Raw genomic sequence first — 22,421 nt, forward strand, 5'->3', positions numbered from 1 at the left:
AGTTTCAGTTATTCAGTATAATTACAGCTTAAATCATAATTTAGTAAATTAATTAAAGTAATTTTTTTAACATCAAGTCTAATTTTCCTAAAGATGTGCAGCTTCTCTGTATCTCATATGACAATCAACCCAATATCAAAATAAGAAATCTATTTTATTGCCAAGTAGGTTCCAACATACAAGGATGGTATATTGTTGCAGCACAAACGGTACCAAGAAAAGATTTTGAAGATCACAAGAGATGCAGGCACAGTCTTCAGAGCTGAAGTGTTGCCTGAACAAAGGAGCAATAATCTGATGACATCACCTCAGACCTTAGGAACTTGTGGAGGACATTTCTCACTAATTTTAATTTATTTCATGAACCAAACAACGAATGGACTTGATTGAGAAAATAACCTGTGCATTACTGCAGAGGTTATGATAATGATAATGATGACACTTTAGCTCGTCTTTCTACCACATCACAGTGTGCACTGCAAATAGACTAGTTGGGATAAAAGGGGATGTCATATTAGAAGATAATTTATTACATATTTATAATTTTGTTAGCATCTACCACATCTACCACAAATCCAAAGACTTCAGAGACAATAGATCAACCACTAACTTCCCACAAAGTGTGATAATTTCAAGACAATAGACCTCAGCTATCGTCTCTGCCCCCTTTTCCCTAGCAAGAAGCCACACTAACGAGCAATAATAGTTAATAAATTGGCCTCCAAGCCAACAGCAGGGCTTGCTGTGCAGGATACAGCTAAAAGCAGATGAGTGCTCATCAGCTAGTTACTGGGCATCCCACCCCCAGAGACGCCGTAATCCGATTTTCTGGGCTTTAATTTTGCTCGGTGCCTGGAGGCGAGCCAGACAGAAGCCTAAATCATACAGCGCCATTATGGTTTAATATATCCTGCATCCTGCCCTCTACCTTTTCCACCATCCAAAGTTGAGACTTTCACCAATCTGCTCCTCATCCTGAAGAAGCTACAAGGAGCTTTTTTTGCTGTTGCCAGGCAATATCAAATCCACAAAGTGCTGTTCACTAAAGAGTCAATTTGACATGAAAGGGTCCTATTGGGAGACTGGGGAGCGAGGATATAATATTGCATTTGATGAACAGGGGTGCTACGTTTGCTTGCGGTAAAAATGGACTGTGAAAAGAAAAAAAAAAAGTGAGTGAGGCAGACCTCAGAAATGATATATCAAGGACTGGAAGCTATGAAGTGCTTGTGCACGAGGAGCACAGCCTGTCCGGTCGTCTAGAGTCAGCACAAGACGTGAAATGTAAAACGTTCAGGGTCAAATACAACGTCCTCCCTGCATGGAAAGACAAATATTCAATTGTAAATCTGCTGACAGTGTCCAGTGTTAGAACACATAAAGACTTGCATTCAGGGTTCAGGTATGAATGACCATGTTCCACTCGCTGACCCCCGAAAAGGTTAAGATGCTCATTGGTCACGCAAATGGTCTTTCTCATCATCTGTGAAGCAAGACCGATACAGTAGGCCCTCTGCCTGCGGTCTCTGCAGGACATGCAGAGTGAAGGATGCGCTTTTAAAGCGTGCATTAAAAGCTCTCTTAAGGTGCTTTATGGCCGTGGGTTTTTTTTTACGTTGTGACAGGGTGAATTTACCTGAGACTGCATTTCCAATGCAACCTGAGGGCATGATTGGCACATTATAGTTACAGTCCGTGGAGCCATTTACTCTCTGACAAGGTGAAGCTTCGCTGGGCGAGCCGTTTGTCTCGGCGCTCGTCCCCAGCTAAACTTTTTATGTGAAAGTTATGATCAGCGCTAACAATATAAAAGCCTTGTTTAACATTTATATGGAAAATGAAAGTAGCTATTGTGAATTAAGTCTGTATATCACATTGACGACCCCCCGAGTGTGCGTCTCCTCCTCTTGTCCTTTCAACTTCCCCCCGCTGTCCTTTCATTCTGTCCAGCGGTCGTTTATCACCGGGTCTGTCCTTTGCCTGCTCGGGTAGAAACGGGCCCTCAGCCTTGGTCATTCTCTCAGTTAATGGGGCCCCACCTCACGGGGCATGGCAAAGCGATTTGTCCTCACCGTGATGGGTGTATTTTGAGGTTTCTTCAATTGCATTTCTGACAAACTGATATTTGAGCTCACCTTTAACCAGGAGGTTTCACCTTCAGTCGAGTGTGTAATGCAGGTATATGGCCCAGTAGTAAACCCCTGTGCCCTCGCACATAGCTGCCTAACGCTTACGCAGCCATAATTCTGTCCGTCACGTCACAAGCACACACGGCAAAATGAGCATGAAAACAAACCCGATCAGAGCGCTTTTCAGCGCGGGATGTGGAATGTCACTCGGCGCACACGTTCCTGATTTGAACGAAACTTGAAAATTGGTTTCCACCCCCAGATGCCACTCACCAGGAGGACAGATTTCAATCCATCACATCCAGATGTCTTCCAAAGATAAAACACAGCGTGATTCTGTTCAGGCAGCAACTTTTGGAGACACGTCACTGAGCCTATGATTGCTTTTGTCAGATAAAATGTTGTTACCAGCTTAGTAAGAGACTATATTTCACATACGGAATGAAATCAAATTGACAAATATCTTGGATCTGACTAATCTGTGTCCCAGACAAGTGAGTAGAAATGTCTCTATGTTTATTTGACCTTGACAACACAGAAAAGGGCTGGTGATTTAATATGAAGCTGGATCCGCTGTGAATACTCTGTCTATGGCAGCGTCTGCCAGGACTTTTAAGTGTCCGCACAGAGTTTCATACATAAACAGGTTCAGGCCCCCGACACGCCGGGGTGGGCAGAAATCTCTTTAGGTGTCAGTGCTTGAAACTTGCAAAGATTGAAATCCTGCTCAGGTGAGTGGAGAGCCCCCGGGAATTGAGCAGCAGCGAGGTTTGTGATGTCACGCATGGCTCGGATTTGATCGCCCACCGCCGCTGTAAACCAAGCGGCTCCTCCTGGGTATCTATCTGACCTGATGTGGGAATAATTAAATGAGGAGCCTTTTATGAATGAATCATCGTCGGCGCACATAACTCCTCCGATGACAGTTTTGATGGGGGAGACGGCAGGAAGCCAACCAAAACATCTTCTTCACTGACAATAAATTATTAAAAATGGATTCAAATCTTTAATTCATGACTGGAGATATAGAACAACGTATGCTACTTTACACGATAACAAAGTGGCTTTTCAAGCAATCAACACAATTAAAATCTCTCTTTTGTTGCCGTCGAGACGACACGACTCCATCCTACAGTTCTCACCACCTTGAGAGCAAGCGCACACCTCCGTGCTGCCTCTTGTAAACGAACAGTGGGAGGTTAATTATGATAAACCTGCAAACCATTTGGCTTGACAATAAAGTTAATGCTTGTTTTGCTCGAGCCTCCTCACAACAAAACCACCTTCGACCCCTGCCTACACCTCTGCAAAACACAGCATTTGACAGGAAAAAACAACACTATAATAGAGGTGGCATCTGGTTAATGCCGATGCCCCCCCGATGTGTCGATGAAGATGAGGCAAAAATGGAAAACTCGGAGTTCATGACATGTGCTAAGAATTCAGTTAATTCTGCAGACATGGAATGGAAAATACTATTTTAAGGATTAGGGCTGAACGATTTTAAATAAACATCTAATTGCGATTATTTTGACAGGAAATGCGATTGCGATATGATTCGCATTATCAGAGGGAATGGTAATTCTTTAATGCAGTGCAATAGGTTAACGCGCGTTAATGCACGACACGTTTCCATGACGAATGAGCGGAAAAAAGACGTGCGTGACGTCATGTTTACATGTCGCGACACCGGAGTCCAGGCACCGTTTACCAGTTAGTCGTTAGCGCGCCGTACAGTCGAACCGGAGCGGTCTGTTTATTAAACGAAAAGAGCAGCACTACAAATAACCAGTGTACTTGTGTACTGCGTATGTGTGCCTCTGTTTTTAAAGTTTAGCGTTACTTTAGAGACTCATTTTAACAATCCAGAGTTACGCAAACATGGCGTCACGTGCATCTTTTTCCGGTCAGTCGTCACCGAAACGCGTTGCGCGTTAACGTTGACGACGTTGTTAACGCGTTTGACAGAACTACAATTTTTACATCATTATTCTGATTTTCATTAAAAAAAAAAAAACATATTTAAAAGGACTAATGTGTGATATTTGTGCAGCTCCGTGAGAAAATAATTAATAATTCATCTAAAATTATATTTTGACACATATTTTGGCTTGAACAAATAATGGGGCCTCCTGCGATTTCAAAATTGCAGTAAGCTGTTTTGAAATTTCGATAAAATTTAAATGTATTGTTCTGCCCTATACAGGATTAAGCCAAAACAGGCAATCTGATCCGTTTTCAAATGTCTTAAATGGGAGCACACAAAGGACAGCTTGTAAAAAGGTGGATTAAAGGGGAAATAAGTAGTTTATAGTGCCATCTAGAGGAGAGGCTGACATTTACAACAAAGACCTGCTGCTCTGCTCACCCCCTCCCTTCCCTGAGCGCTACGGTATCCGCAGCTGGTCAAATGACGTCCTCGTCGTCTTTCTCCGTGTCAGCAGATGAGGTTCGTGAGGAGAGGGAGAGGGCGAGCTACCGCGGCCGTAGCAGACGAAGCGGAGAGAGAGGAGGCGGGACTTCAGCTACAAGTAAAGAGACGCTTGTTTTGTTCTCTCGCGTTTGTCCTTACAGGCTCCGGTAGAAACATGGCGTCTCGCTGCTAACAGTGGCTATGCAACCGCGGTCCGCGGTCATGTTATTTTACATGACTTTTTGAAACACTACGAAAATGAAACAAAAACTATTATACAGCGACTAGACAATGCAGGAGCACAGAATATGTATAAAAAAGTGGATTTTGGGTTATATAAACCCATAAATAGTACATATTGTACTTTTAAAGCATCAAGATATTTAGGTTAATAAGTAATATCTTTATTATTAACAACAACAAAAACAGAGCTATTGATACTCTATCATTCATTGGAGTGCAACCAAATGCTTAAATCATTCTTGATATAGTCATACAAGTCATTTAGTGCACTACGGTAGCTCACACAATAACATTAAAACTAATTGTATATGATCACGGGACACTTTATCTTTTACTTTTTCATTTTGTCTCAGGGCCCATTGGAGTCATTCTTATCTGTATCTGAATGTGACAGGTTATGATCTAATCATCAATATCCCAATATGAAATTGCACATATTATTATCAGTCACTTTCTGACTAAAGTAACATTTAAACCACCACTTTCTTCAGCATGTCACATCTGGTACGAATGAAACAATTGTGACAGAAAAAAAATAAATAAAAAAATGCTACACCCGTTTGACACATGAATAACTAGTGACCTTTTCAGAGAGGAAACATTCACAATGACACCATAAGCTGCGGCTGAAATGGAGTGTGTGAGCGAAAGATAACGCTCCGGCTCCCTTTCTCTTCTCCGTGCTTCTGTCCACTCTCATATTCACATCGACTCGAGGCTGCAGAGTGTGTGGCCCGTGCTAACTGCTGCCATGAAAACACTCACACAACCACATGACACCGTGACCCCGACACCACCCGTCCAGCAGGACGCCCTCAGGACATGTAGCGCTAACGCTGCACCGGTTCCCCCTGCAGTTCCACAGCAACAGAGAGTAAAAATGTTGGCTCCCATATTTCCAGCCTCGATGGTTGTTTAAAGTTTCCCTTTGCCAGCCAGTGATGAATAGTAATCATTTCAGATGCGTGAAGCATTCAAGCATAAATAAAGCTTAGCTGCAAAGTGTGCATCTGAAGTATGAGGTCCACAGGTCTTGCCTGCTCCTTTTGCCTGGGGTATTTATTTAATGATATTTGTGGCTAGAAACAACCCCTCTGTGTGCAGGGCTCCACCTTTTTATTATATTATGTGACATAGTGTATAGTAACAAGACCAGAGAGATGCCTAGTTGTACTGAATAAATCTTCACTGGGTGTATATAATAAAATAAATACAGATTTTGGGATAAAAATGTGTTTGAGAACCGATGGTGATCAATTCAGGTGCTTCTAATCTAGATATAGATTACAACCAAGATGTAATCTCTGTGTTTCTATGTTCCGGCAGTAGAGGACAGAAGGTCAGGTGTTATCTCAGCGTACACAGAACTTTTTTTTTTTTTTTTTTTTATCACCGTATGCATGCTTTTAAAGGACTCATGTTATACCCTATTTCTCCAATTTAAATTAGTTCCCTGACAGCAGTTAGCATTTGGAAAAGTGATCATTTGCAGGCTCTAGCAGGCACATTGTTGTCATATATAACATGTATTCACTGGACAGATAAATCCTCTGAGGCTGGAAGTTTGTGTAGGACTCTGTGCTGCACTGTGGAGCCAAGAACAGAACTTTTCGAGGACTTTCGGTTTTCGGATTCCGTTGCCCTCGTCAGCACTCGCGCGTGTTTTACGGACAAAGCTGAGCTCCGCGAGACAACAATTCCAGGAATTTAGCGCATTGTGACGTCCCAGTGAGCGCGGAAGTCAACATTGCGTGTTTTATCTGTACTTAGACTGAGGAGGACCACAAAAACATGAATGAGTCATCTTTTTCCATACTTACTGCCTACTGATAGGACCTCCAGAGTCACAAGTATAAGGATTTAAATGATTAAACATAATATGGCACATTTAAAAGAAACTACACAATAGCTGCGTTTTAACGTGCTCTTAAAATTGAAAACGCAAACATTGCAAAGCAGCTGATGAGGATTCATCAATTTCGCCGCGGTAGGCTCAAGGTGGCAAATTGTTACAGTGACAACAAGCAGCGGACGTGTACGACAGGCGCGTCATCGATTCACGAGCCTGCCCACACCGCTCTCGCCGAGTTCTTGTCGATACACAGTCAATACACGTTTGATTGTGGATGAGAGTTTTGTGCTCGTGAAGAGAAGAAGTGGATCTATACGAGACAATCAGCTCAGAGGGCAACCGGGTTAGACTTCATACCTAGCTGCTCTGCTCCTTCTGTTCAAGTCCTATGCTGATTCCAGCATAAACAGAACAACCTACAATCTCTCATTGTGTCTCCTATTCAACGCCTTTTGAGGCAATGTCACGATAAAGGTCATCTCATGGCGGGGACACAATGGCAGCGTTTCTTCAGCTCTTCTCCAATGTCGTTTTGAAAACAAAGGCACGTAACAGTACATCTCACATCTGCTTGATTTGCCGATGCCTTGACCACATGAGTGGAATCGATTTTCAACTATGCGAGTGTAAAGCTGCACTAATCACTATTATTAATGACAATTAATCGAATACTTGTGATATGAAAGGAGTCGCTCGTATCGACAAAAGCCCACTGAGGATTAGTCATCAGCTCCACAGCGACGTGGGTCTTAACTGCTTCTCGGTTCTTTTAGTTTCTTTTTGTATTTATGGATTTGCAAAAGTTACGACAGCTTGTCAAACAGTAAATGAGTCGATGACAGTAGCAGCTTTAAAAGAAAAGCTAAAAACCCAAAGCAAAATATGTAAAATGCCACACGTGTTTTGATCCGTTGCCTCCAAGTGCCAAAAATAAAGATTTCATTTCATTCACAATTGTGTGGTGTGTGTGTGTGTGTTGTTTTATTCCGTCAGTCATTTTTCAGTATCGACTCATTTTCACCGTGACAGAATGGAAAAAAATAAATCTGTGATACGTGAGCTTCCGGATGTAAGATTGGGTCATCATGAGACCTGTGGATAGAAATCGATTTAAAACAAAATCAAACAAACCTTTTCGCCTGAACTGTTTGTTTATTATGCATCTGTAGCGTTGAGGAAATAGCACAATCTACTATGTTTCTTATGCGACCTTGTTCTCCAGTTTTCCCTCAAATCTCCCGAGGTAATTCCCCCCCCCCACATTGCCTCAAAGCAGCGAAGCAAAAAATATTAAGATTAAGAAAAAGTTGGAAAACAAAGTGCCTCTCGATCTATTCAGACGTCAGTGATTCGCTTGCTCTGTACGGTCGCAACAGCAGGACTTCACTGGCACATTCATGTACTCTATAATTTGTGTTGTGATGGCCTTGTTCACTGTGCCCCTCCAAGCGCTTCAGTTGGCCTGTTTAGTGTACAAACACACTTCCATTTCCTGTATGTTTTTTTTTTTTGTTCCCCCTCTAGTGAATTTCCAGTCTATTCTTTGACGCGCCAGAAGGTAGGAAGCCTTCGGTGCGCACGAGTATCAGCTTAAACCGTTCCTCTAACCTACAAAATGCTCCAACGGCAACAGATCTGGTGCCGAGAACAGACCTGCAGATGCTCTTTTTTTTGGCACACAGATTAGTCTGGAATTATGATGATACCCACGGGCCAGGAATCTTATTTTCTGTCCACCTGATAAGAAAACAAGAGCAAACAACGACCAATAGGAACGGAGGGAGAAACATGCGATTTAACATGCTGGCTGGTGGGGTTTGCACTCGGCACATTTTAACAAAATGGATCAGATAGTAGCCTTAACTGGAATTGTTTCAGTGTCGACTATGACAAATACAGTAACCGTGTCTTTTTTCAGCTCTGTAGAACTTGACTAAAAAAGTGGTGGATGTACAGTATGTGCTACGTTTAACATATTCATACAGATATTCCTACATTAGCATACGACTCTTCAAAACTGCATTAATCTCCTTAATCAGATCTGAAAAACCTACACATTTACTGAGCTCTTTCTTGGCCCATGACCAGGTCTCAAAATCAAAATGTGTTTTATGTAATCAGCTAAGACATTAAAAAAAAAGAAAAGAAAACATTTGAACCGTCCTCTCTTCCTACAGTAGCACTTTTTGCACTTCTCAAACATCAGAGAAGACTCACACATTTTGTAACGGGGGGTTTTCAAAATGCACGATGTTCACACTGCATTTTTCATGCGCTAAAGGTTTAATGGAGTCACTGAAAAGTAATCGATATAAATATATAACGACGGACGATCACATGTTTTGCGTTAGCACGGACACACACTCGTGGACACGTGGTGTTTCATTCTCCAGTTGTTTTGGAATCACCGTGGTTCTTGAGAGAAATGACAAGCATTTTGTAAAATCATAGAGAAGACCCAATAAAAAAATCTCACAACATGTCCTCCTCTGTTATCACAGTCATGTCTGAACATCTTAAAGGTCCCATATTATGAAAAATCAACATTTTAATCATTTAAATCCTTATATTTGGGACTCTGATGAAACACATGATGTTGACTTCCGCGCTCACTGGGACGTCACATTGCGCTACATTCCTGGAATTGTTGTCTCGCGGAGTTCCGCTTTGTCCGTAAAACACGCGAGAGTGCTGGCGAGGGAAGCGGTATCCAAAAAACTGTCTGTGAAAAGTTCCACTCTTGGCTTCACAGTGCAGCAATGAGTGCTACACAAACTTCCAGCCTCAGAGGATTTATCTGTCCAGTGGATACATGTTATATATGACAGCAATGTGCCTGCTAGAGCCTGCAAATGATCACTTTTCCAAATGCTAACTGCTGTTAGCTCCCAGTAGCCTCTGTGGCTGATGTCATTTCCTGTCCCTTAAGTTTCGTTTTTTAAGGTGGACCTAAAGAGATACTACTAAACCGAGCGTTCTGAACAGGGCCGTTTCGGCAGGGTGATTGAACTGCTGTGGTGCTTCATCCTGATGGTATTTTGACCAAAGCATGTCACAGACATGTTCATCAGGACACCAGGGAACTAGTTAAACTTTGAGAAATAGGGTACAATATGCCACCTTTAAAACTCAACTCAAACTAACACTAGATGAAGTAAATACTGCATTTCACACAGATTCACCATCAAAACATTTCCTATCAAACTGAGACTAATCACCTCATCGATGCATACGCCGTGAAAAGCGCCGCATTAGACTGTGACGCTTAAAACGCGCGGCACTGACAGTGAGCGCCAGCTGCACCTGATCTAAAGACGTTATAAAGCAGAACATAAACGTCCAGGTTGATTTGCGCCTCCTGAAACGCAAAAGACAGAAACAAATAAGCCAGCGCGGCGGACTCGACGTCCGTCTCTTCAGAGCTTTATATCCCGAAGGACAGACATTGATTTTTCAGTTATGATCAACACCAAATTATTGAATGTCAGATGATAAAGTGTTGGGGGTCCACTGGCATTTCTCCATGATGGGTTTTGAGTACCTGCTCATGTCGCCATGGTAACGTTGGCTGTTTGACAGAGCTCATGACAAACAATCTTCTGTACAGATTCATTTTAAGACGGGGCCTTTTTCTTGCTGCAGGCACACACACACACACACACACACACACCACTGACTCTTCAACAGGGTTCTCACTGCTGTAAGGACTCTGAATAACAATAGAGATTTAACAGCTGAAGCATCAAAACATTGATCCCCGGCCAACAAACACTGATCAACGAGCAATAAAATAATCTGAATCTACACCGCAAACAAAAACACCAGTGCATAATTATATAAGGCCATATTTCTCTGTAGCAGCTATCTAATGAAATTATACATCTTGGACAAAGTGTTTTATTGATTTGTCTGTTGTTCTGCTTGATGGAACTCGGATAGCCGCAGGGCATCCTCCTCGCCACCCCACAAATCTGCGGTGACCCTGAGCTGAAGCAGCACAGGTCTTTACAATCTCATACAAATATGTCTTTATGTCCTGTGGCACGCCCTCGAGGAATCAGCTCAGCATGCTGTTGATCAGATATTGCCATGTCATAGCTAAGAGGGTAGCCCCCATGCAGCGCAGGCCTTTTCGGTGACAAACGGGAGATATAATGGACTGAATCACAGGATAAATGTCTGTCAGGGCCGAGGGAATGTGGTGGGGGGGGGGGGGTTGGGGGGAGGTTAATCATAAAAAACGCAAACATGCCCTTTAGAGCCGGACTCATCTCTTAATGGAGCCAATCTCAGGTCAAGGTTTCCCATGGTTACTTTGGTGAAGAGGGGCGGGGTGTGCTCTCCTGCCATGACACCGTTAATACAGTGGAGATAAATTAACAGCCTCCTCTGCAAAGCCATCTGGGAATAGTTTCCACCTCACAGCACATGGCAAATTAAACCAAAGGGTAACAATATTTGCAAATCAGCCAATGATGATGGGGAGAGAGGCACTGCTATTTGTCACAGAGTTCTCTGTCCTTCCGCCCTCCACCTCACTGAGGTCATAACAAAACTGTGGTTCACAGAAAAAAACACCACCAAATTCATCTTCTAGGATTTTTTTTTTTTTTCATAATTACAATTTGCATCTGTGAATGTTTAATATTTATATAAAATAACAAGAATAAATAAGTGTACACACAATATATTCACATACTGTGTTTTGACCCTTCATACTTCATCCCATCATACTATGATAAAAATATTGTAACTGAATTACTGCCCTGCACTGTTCTGGAAATGTGGAAAATGGTTTGTATTTATAAAGCACTTTTCTAGTCTTTATGACCACTCAAGGCTGCTTTACACTACAGTTTTTGCCATTCAACCACTGACACTTTCATAAGGCGACATTTTCTATCACTCATCGTTCATACCCATTCTCACACTGCCGGCTTAGACGTCAGGAGTAACGCGGGGGGGTTAGGTGTCTTGTCCAAGGACACATTGGCACGTAGACTAGATGAGCCGCGACCAGAACTCACAACCTTAGAGTTGAAAGATGCCACACCACAGTCCCACATTTTAATGTTCTTAAACACAGCTCATTTCTCATCCCAAATCTACATCGACTGTCAAGTATTCATCTTTTGTTAAAGGTCCCATATTATACCCTATTTCTCCAAGTTAAACTAGTTCCCTGGTGTCCTAATGAACATGTTTGTGACATGCTTTGGTTAAAATACCGTAAGGATGAAGCACCACAGCAGTTCAATCACCCTGCCAAAACAGCCCTGTTCAGAATGCTAGTAGTATCTCTTTTGTGTAGGACTCTGTGCTGCACTGTGGAGCCAAGAATGGAACTTTTCTCGGATTTTGCGCACTTCCGGTTTTTCAGATGCCGTTCCTCTCGCCAGCACTCTCGCATGTTTTACGGACAAACTAATTATACTGAAAGTCTAGACAACAGGAGCAGAACTGCACAGCTCCCTCGTTCGTTGATTCTGCAGAGGAGCACCTTTACTCACCGTGTTCTGCTCGTTACATCATAAAATCTTAATGCCTAATAATGTATGTTTAATTCCTCCAGAGAGTGGCCCTGCTGAACCCTTCCTACAGGAGATTTCCAGTCAGGCATTTTGTGGACTAATCGCCCGATCCAAGTGCAGGGAGGTCAGCCATAGAAAAGGCGAGAAGTCGAGGGACAAACCTGCAACAGGCCAGGCAGAGGGCAAACTCCTCAAACAGCAGGGGACACTGCACATCGCACCAGGAGTCTCCTTGAATTGTTGAGGATAAAATCCATCAAATGCTATCGCTCACACTGCAGCCCCACTGTTTGGCCATAAACAAGTGCGAAATTGTTTTGTTTTTTTTCCCACCGACTGTATGTTGCGAGAAAATAAATCAAAGTCCAATAAAAAGCGGATGTGTGATAACGCAGATAGATTCACTGCATGTTCTCCGTGATAGGGATCTACTCTTGTCACCATATTTTGTGATTTGTGATTCGCTGCCACCTGTTAACATCAAACTCCTGTCTTCCAACATAACCCCCCAACAATCTCTCTTTGATTGGACAGATTAGGCTGAGGCTTTGTCCAGTTTCTCTTGCGCTGATCGTCACTCAGCACAGTGCCACTTCAGCCTCCTCTCACATTAATATTGTTAGCAAACATGAAAGGACAGAGAAAAGATGACATTAAAAGATGGTCAAATCCAGAATATTCAGGAGTTTAGACTTAGGGACTTGCTTTAGTTAGTTTGAAAACATTACACCTCTCATTCAAGGTAGAGTCAAACGTCTTTAACTTCATTAGTGTATAGCTAAACTGCTAAAGATACATTGATTAAATGCAACAGTGTGAATGACTGCTGTAAAATACCAACAATGGCCAAATAGTAGTGATGTAACAATACCAATCCAAAACGATTACTCGATGAATCGATTATCACTCGATTACTAAATTAATCGTCAAATATTTTGATAATCGATTATTGGGTTTGAGTGTTGGGCCCACAGTTGGTGTAGTGGTTAGCACCTCTTGCCTTTGCAACAAGAAGACCCTGGTTCCTGGGTTCGAGTTTATTCTCCCCGTGTGCGTCTCCCACAGTCCAAAAACATGCGATATGGGGATTAGGTGAATTGGTCACTCTAAATTAACCGTAGGTGTGAGAGAATGGTTGTTTGTCTCTATATGTGGACCTTTAATGCGAAGGCGAATAAAGGCGAACTAAGGACATTTTGGCTGGTCCTCACTTTGTTTTCATTGAAATCACTTCCTTACCAAATTTTTTTGTCAAATGTTGGACAAATTTTTTTTGTCAAATTTTGGACGACCAAAAATTTTTGGTCAAATTTGGACGACAGTATAGTATGACGTTTTTGTCAAATTTTGGTTGACATAGTATAGTGTGACGTTTTTGTCAAATTTTGGACCAAATTTTGCTGTCAAATTTTGGACGACCAAAAATTTTTGGTCAAATTTGTTCTATTATTATTTTGGACGACAGTATAGTATGACGTTTTTGTCAAATTTTGGACCAAAGTTTTTTTGACAAAGATTTTTTCAAATTTTGGTTGACATAGTATAGTGTGACGTTTTTGTCAAATTTTGGACCAAAGTTTTTTTGACAAAATTTTTTTTTATTATTTTGGTTGACATAGTATAGTGTGACATTTTTGTCAAATTTTGGACCAAATTTTGCTGTCAAATTTCAGACCAATTTTTTTTGTCAAATTTTGGACCAATTTCTTTTGTCAAATTTTGGACCAAATTTTTTTGTCAAATTTTGGACCAAATTTTTTTGTCAAATTTTGGACCAAATTTTTTTGTCAAATTTTGGACGACCAAAAATTTTTGGTCAAATTTTTTTTTATTATTATTTTGGACGACAGTATAGTATGACGTTTTTGTCAAATTTTGGACCAAAGTTTTTTTGACAAAGATTTTTTCAAATTTTGGTTGACATAGTATAGTGTGACGTTTTTGTCAAATTTTGGACCAAATTTTTTTGTCAAATTTTGGACCAAATTTTTTTGTCAAATTTTGGACCAATTTTTTTTGTCAAATTTTGGACCAATTTCTTTTGTCAAATTTTTTTTTACATTTTTGTCGACATAGTATAGTATTACGTTTTTGTAAAATTTTTGACCAAAAATTTAAAAAAATCGAAAAAGTTTTCCAGCCCCTTTTGCTCTGGGGCTCTACCTGCAGACATTTTATGGTACTGCAACCAGTAGTTCTATATAGATGTAATTCATGAAGTAGATATTTGTTATTGTGTTGATTTATAAAGTGGAAATGCTGGTCCTCACTTTGTCAGCAACCCAGTCCTCAGTATGCAGCAAGTACAAGAATGTGTGTGTGTGTGTGTGTGTCTTCCACCTCAAAAATAACGAACCAAAACTTATTCTTTTCAAACCTACAAAAAGAAAACAGAAAATAAATGATAAAAAAAAACTTAAAGGTGAAGTAAGTAGTTTATAGTGACATCTAGAGGAGAGGCTGAAATTTACAACAACATTTACTCACCCCCTCCCTTCTCTGAGCGATAAGGTGTCCGCAGCCGGTCAAATGTCGTCCTCGTTGTCTTTCTCCGTGTCAGCAGATGAGGTTCGTGAGGCGAGGGAGAGGGCGAGCTACCGCGGCCGAAGCAGACGAAGCGGAGAGAGTGGAGGAGGGACTTCCGCTACAAGTAAAGCGACGCTTGATTTGTTCTCTCGCGTTTGTCCTTACAGGCTCCGGTAGTAACATGGCGTCTCGCTGCTAACAGTGGCAATGCAACCGCGGCCCGCGACCATGTTATTTTACATGACTTTTTGAAACACTACGAAAATGAAACAAAAAATATTATACAGCGACTAGACAATGCAGGAGCACATAATATGTATAAAAAAGTGGATTTTGGGTTATATAAACCCATAAATACTACACAGTGTCCCTTTAATGCAGGAGAAAAGAAAACTTCTGCTACCTTTTACCATTTAAAAATGAACAATTTATCCCAAACACTACAAAAATATGATTTATCTTACAAAAACTCTCAAATGCAAAAAAAATCTTCATACACAAACAGCACCTTAATCTTATCTTCATTCACTAAGACTAATAACTACTTTCAGCGATATCGCAATGACAAAGACACAGGATTTGTGAGGAGGAAGTATAAATATTTCAGTCTCGTCCCGCACACGACTGCCGCCTAACATTCACCGACTCGTCTCACAGACCGGTTCACTGCTCAGGGTTTACTGTACAGACTATGAGGGGTTTTATTTCTTGACTGACAGCTCTGCACAGTCCTGACATTGTCTGGTCATTTTAATGGCTCTTAATGACCGTCTATTATAGGCTTCTATTTTGAGGAGCACTCTCTATTTGATAGCATCAGTGGATCCTTTGACTTTTTCACTGCTAGTGACCCTTCCATCCATGTAATGAAACACAATTTACTAATCACATAAACCACTTTTACCCAGAGTTGTGTGCCTGCCAACAGAGCGCAAAGACAAAGGCTCATTAACAGGGCCTAGTAGAAAAGTAGAAAATTGGGATTCCTCAGGTCCATTTGGACTCAAAAGCCTTAAGCTATGCAGAGGAACTTCCAACTTGCAATTAAGGCAGGTACAACAGCACCATGCCAGATACAATAATATAAAAAAAACAAGAATGCGAGGTGAAAATAGACCTTGTGTTTTCCCAAGGCACGGAAAAAGAAGCATTATATAAATCACCAGCTGCAAAGTTTGTCGAGAGCAACAATCCGAGGGGAGCGGGGAGGCTATTTCGGATTTCATTTTACAAGAGGAGGTGGAAGAAATCGATACGCTGAGTGTTGGCTTATTGCCAACTTGCTGGGGTAAAAATGAGAAGATAACCTAGAGCAGCAGGTTGTTGTTGTTGTTGTTTTTTTTCCACTTACACCACACCTGCAGCCCAGGATATTACATCACCAACACAACAACAGGGCAGAGTCAAGCGTGCACATTTACGCCTGGTGGACAGAGAAGCTCATATCAGAGGGATCAGCTCCAACAAATACCTTCTTCTTCTTCTTTTTTAAAATCTTGCTTTAGAGAAGAATACTCCATCACATTACTGGTGTTTTTTTTTTTCCAATCATGCAGCAGTATAGTACTCTGCGAAGGTTTGCAAAAATCCAATTTCCAAGGAGACCTGTGTGCTTTTGTTTTCACGGCCCTTAATAAAGAAAGTGAGAGTTATGACTGAGAAATCACACCTCAGACAACCACTTTGTCAGGTTTCTGGTCATGCAGACAACATAGATTTCAGTGTACGCTCGATGCAGCTTCTCCAGTTCCAGGACTTATTGGGGGGATTTCATTTAATCAATGGTTAAAAGAAGCTGGAGCACTGTACTGGGCTCCGTGGAATAGTAATGGTTTTGTTTTCTTGAAATATTTGATTGTGTAGTGTGATTGTAATTAATATAACAAGATGACAGAACAGACTGCATTCACTTTGTGATAGCATTTGTGGAAGTTGTGTCTGGGTAAGAAGAGTTGTCCACTGCAAGGGTGTCCTACTCAACTTAGTTTTACCTGGACTTAGGGTGCTTTCACACCTACAGCATTTGGTGCGCACCAAATGCTGTGGTTCGGTTAATTTGCTTAGGTGTGAATGTAATCTCGGCCCTTTGGTCCGCACCAAATCAACTGGTCTGAGACCTGCCTGAAGGTGTGGTCTCGGACCGCTATTTTGGTACGGTTCCTCTGGTGTGAAAGCAACCAAACCAAATGGGACGAAAGGTCTAGTTTAGTTTAATGCATTATGGGTATGTGATACTGGGATAACCCAGCGTTAGCGTTCATTGTTCAGACGGAGAAAAACAAACACAGCCAACGCAACAGGCAACACAGCTGCATCCGCTGGCATTTTTCCTGAATGAAAATAGGAGCACGCTCCACCGGTAGAATTGTCAACATGTGACGTAGGTTAGCACGTTTCGTTACGTTCACTATGCTAATTTGCATATAACGGTGTCCCAATTCCCAATTGGGACGGGGCCTAAATGACCTCTACAGTTGGGCACAGGGAAAGACGTATTTATATCGGTATGATATCAGTTATTGGCCCAAGCACTCCTGAAAAAAAGTCCAATATCGTGCATCCTATGTTACAGTCTAAAAACAAACTAATTAATATTCAGTTTTTTATACTGCTATCATTATTGCTTTTACAGATTCAGTAAATGTCACGCTTTGAACATTTTTTCCAAAATGTGTCTTCCCCTTCCCACAAAAATCATTGCGTCACAAAGGATGTATGAAACCTAATGCATGTTTCCATAGTTCAGTAAGTCTGACACTCTGTGGCTCACATTAGTGAGTGAGTGCGTCACTCGTAGCTGCTCATGCCAGTGATGGACATCAATAACCACCGGCGCCATGCCTGTGGTTCGTAATTGTGCTGGAGGGGTCATTGTGGGGTCAACAGGTCATTCCCAGAGTCTGTCTAATGAAGGGAACACAACTCTCACTCACACCAGTGCTCTGGAAAAGCCATCCCCAATCCCAGGCCCCATTGCCCATGTCAATCACATCATCAGTAAAAGATATGCAGCAAAGCCCATTTCTGCCCAGAAGCTGGCAAGCTACACAATCCTGTGGTCGGTGATAAACCTGCAGTGGTTTAATTTATCAACAAGTATGTTGTGCCATGTCTGGTTAGGTTTGTAAGTGAACGCCAAACAGTATGTTCTCTCATCTTGGTGCACAACAAATATACCAAATATAGACTATAAGGCATTACTGTGTGTTCATATCGTCGTGCGGCAGTAGCGTTTGGTGACACGATGGTGGAGATGCGGATGTGGAGATTCAACATTGGCATCAGAATCGTGTGATGCATTTGCACAACAACCAATCAGATGTTGCTGATGCCCTGGAGTGCAGATGTTAAAAGCAATGGAAGACTAAACGATAGCTGCAGTGTGCAGTGACCCAGAACTCAGCGACGCATTTAGTTTAATCAAACCCAGACAGAGATGGGAAGGAGTGACCATGAGAGAAAGTGAGCCAGGAGGTTGCTGCTCCTTGTAAGTACAGACATATGTTTCCGTTCCTTGATTTAAGCAGTTCATTTTGGACACAGTATGGCACCGTCTCGCACTAGCACTAGTCACAGTTGGGCTCATGTCGCACCTGTTTGCCGAATTCTCTGAAGTCCTGCAGTATCTTGCCTCAACCCCATTGCCTGCTACAAGGAAACCACAAACGTGAGGCCGGTGGTCGAGGAAGAGAGGACCACAGAGTTTTCAGCATAGATAGAAACCTCTTACAGGGCCGTTAAGCAGCAGCAGCAGCAGCATTAGCAACAGCAGAGGCACCAGCTATTAACTGCAGACAGCGAGATGGGAAGCTTGTTGACTCGTGATATTTTGCATAAAACATGGCTAGAGAGGTGGAGAGGGACAGCAAGTTTTTGCGTGAACAGAAGGAAACAAAATCAGCGCAGTAATAAATCTGAAAATAATATAAATATACATCTAAATGCCCTACGTGCTGCAGTTAGTGCAATTTTTCAGCCAAATGTAAACATCTGTGTTGTGATGACATCAGCGGCAGCAGCTCAGTCATCAGGCAGCGGGACAGAGGGTCCTGCTGCTGCTGCAAAGACAGAGACAGTCACTATTTTGTCCGTATCTGAATACAAAATTAAACGTAGATCAATTATTCACACAGTAGCGATTGTTCAGCTAAGGCAGCACTATTTTCCATGTCTAGTATGAGTAGTTATTTAGCCAATTGACCTCTATGATTTGTTGTTGTCAAAAGCTTGCATAAAATAATTGAAAAGTACAACAGTGTAGGTGTGCCAAACTAAATCTGACCTCAATGTGATGCATCATGGATAAAAAAAACAAATAGAATGCGAGTGTGAACTGAGGCTACAGATTGACACAGTTGAAAGGAAGGTTAATTAAAAATAACCTGAGGTGAATGTTTGGAGATTAAATCCAGGTCAAACACAGCAGCAGGCGGCGGACTGGACAACAGACTGGCAGCAGACGGTGAGCACACAGGACAAGGTGGACCTTGGGCTAAAGGTAGAGACACCTTTTGGGAAAAAAAAAGTGCTGCAATCTGTGAATATTCAGCCACAGTTGATAGTGAAAAGAACAAACCACTCGTCTTGTCTTCTCTTCAAGTTTATGCCTGGCTTATTACCACAAATAGAATTCAAAATGCAACTTTTAAATGGTGCCACATTTGTAAGGAAAATGCATTTGTAGGTTGAGCAGCAGGGTTGAGTATCAGGGGTGGAAATATTTTACTATCTCACGATTCGATTCCAATTTGTGTGGCTACGATTCGATTCAAAATTGGTTTTCGATTCAAAACGATATCTGCTTCGATCTATAGGTGTGCAAAGGATGACCTACTCCAGTCTGCTTAGCAAGACAGAATGACAAATGGAGCCATTAAAGTGTCTTTTTCAGATGAATTAAATTTAGCCATGCTGAGATGGAATTGTTGTAACTGTTGCATAAAAGCAGTATCACATATTAAAAGTAACAAAAAATAAAAAGTGCTTCTTTATTTAAAAAAAAAAAAAAAATGATTATGGGCCATTTTATATGGATTCTGAATAGTAAATGAGAATCGCAATTCTTATGTGAATCAATTTTTTGGCACACCCCTATTGAGCATATTGGATTGGATGCTTGAAGTCTGAAGAAACAATAGATTTAACAATTCATTCATACAACAAACAGCGATATTGAGGAACCACACACAGCTACAACAGCCTGGCAGAGAATGCTATGTTGATCCAAAGCAGAAATGTCAACCTCAGTAGTTTTACAGAGTTGAAAGGTTCACTGGTGCTTTTGCCTTAGTTATAAACTCCATTTTAGCTAATCGGCAGGCCAATTCTTGTGAACAACCACGACAATAAGGTCCACCACCCACCAAGCGTCAGCTCTGGTGATGTATTGCAAGTCATCCATCACCATTGGCTGGTACGAGTCAGGGGAGGGTCCTGCACACACCCACACATCAGACATGCGCCAAGGGCGAATGAGGTTTGTCTTTGAAATCTTAAGTGAAGGTAACAGAGCTCATATTGGTATGATTGGATTAGACTCCAAATGCCCGGAGGAGTGCGTGCACACGGGAAATGAAGTTGAAAAGCTTATTTTGTTGAAAGCGCAGTCTGAGTCTTTCTTGTCAAGACCCGAGAGATAATGAGATGAAGAGAGGCTGAAAATATATCGTGCAGAGATATTCACAGTAATGAGTTTTGCTTGATGAATTAATTGCACGACAAGTAAACAAGAAATAAGGGGGAGGAAAAAAAAAAAAGTTTTATTACACTCGAGTCCAGTTTCAATTTTGTTTTCGCTTCGTTTGAAGCACCGACGGATGAAAATCTGGATATAAATTAGCGCTAAAGTGAATGGTTTTGGTTACATAGAGCACACACCGTGTCTAATCAGGGTCTCTTGTCAGAGGAAGATGCTCCAAAACGTCCCTCAATCACGCCTTGTGTATGAACGCTGGCATTCTGTAAATGGCACAGAGGAAGAACATGTGATGGCGAACTCGAAGGAAGCTGGAGAGAGTAAAAGTAAATTAAACGGTGCGATGATGAAAAAGAAGACGGGTAGAGAAGGCAGGCAGCCAGAGAGCCATGTGAGGAAGATGGAGGTGGCACGGAGAGACAGTGAAATAGAATTATTGAGAATGTTTGAGAGAAATATGGCTACACATGTCAGCAAACGGCCCAAGACGTCAACACTGTGTAAAAATAACCTGTCCAATTATGAAGAGGGACGACTATCCTTTCTATCTGGGATGCTTTCCCGTCGACAAACACCCTCAACTGATTCCCTCTCTCCTCCTGTAGATGCCTATGATAATGTGATCCAGAAAATAGATTGGAATTGTTCACCGTGTTTTATAAAGACGGATCGTTTTGTCAATATCCCGCGGCTGGCTAACGTTAGCTCGCAGCGTATAACTTTCCATTCCGCAGCAAAAAAAACGGTCTTTAATGCTTTCCTAAGGAATGTATGGCTGCGGCTATTTTCACTATCCATTTAACAGCCTCTAAAAGGAGAATTTATTTTTGTAAATTAGCTCCTGTATAACACGACTGTATCATGGATCATAAACCTTAAGTCAATACGGCAATAACGCGAGAGGAGAAAGGGGGAAAACATCTCACTGGCCCACAGTTACACTGCAGGCCCAGCTGGGGAGGCGGCAGCTGTTCCTGCCTTGTTCCTCACCTTCTTCCCTCCTCCGTCTACTACCTTCCCCAGGATCCCAAAGTAACCATTTCCTCATCAGCCTATTACTTTCAATAGGCGTCAGAGTAATTGGCTATTTCACACATGTAAGGGTTGAGCTGGCAGAGGGTAAAGGCCAGGCAACCAGGCTGTCAGTGTCCTGCACCACGGTCATCCATCAATTATTATCAGGCAAAAGAAAAGCCACTATCGGCCTGATCCGGCACACTCACCAGTCTCCTTGGGTTATCCATTAACATGTGTGAAAATTTAACTGCGTGGATGCACTTTTGCACACGCTAAAATGTTTATATCTTTGTATAGTTTGGCTGAACGGCAGTGTACCTTACATATACCAGTATTTATATGGACAAAGGATAACTAAGGATTTATTGACTTTTTTGATGATTTTACAGAAAGGAGAAGATAACAGCCAATTTTATATTGCATGTTGTTTCTTCTTTTAAGAATCTCCATTAAAAACACTGGATTCTACAGGTGGCAAATACGAATTTGGTTTGTCTTCTGCTTTCTCGTTAGACTAAATACAGTGCTCGGGAGCTGTGTGCTGAGCTGTCAACCCTTATCACAAAATCCAATGCCAATAATTTACACACTCCACATCAGACGACTGGGCTGAAGACGGCATCAAAAGTAAGGAGCGCTATTATCTGTTAAAGCCGGAAGCTGAAAGCAAGAAATGTAAAAGAAAAACCTAAAGGGAGCAAAAGAAAAGGACGACAACAGATGGGTTTTAATTGTCTCAGCCTATAATGGAGTGCTAGTTGGCAGGTTTTGTGACCGTGCTAAAACACAGCATGCTCCTGCACGGCGTCGAAACACCTCATCTGGGGACAGACGACTGTTCGTTATCTGGACTCCTCATTCACAGTCACTGCGATGTTGATTTGCATGTTGCACACCGCTTTGTCCTCTCTGCTAAACACCTGAATCTCATTCAGGGTTTTTAGGACCCCATATTTTTTCAAAATTAAATATATAAAAAATGTTTTTTTATCACATCGGTGTCTTAATACCGCAA

Source organism: Microchirus variegatus (assembly GCF_963457635.1).
Source record: "Microchirus variegatus genome assembly, chromosome: 8".
NCBI lineage: Eukaryota > Metazoa > Chordata > Actinopteri > Pleuronectiformes > Soleidae > Microchirus > Microchirus variegatus.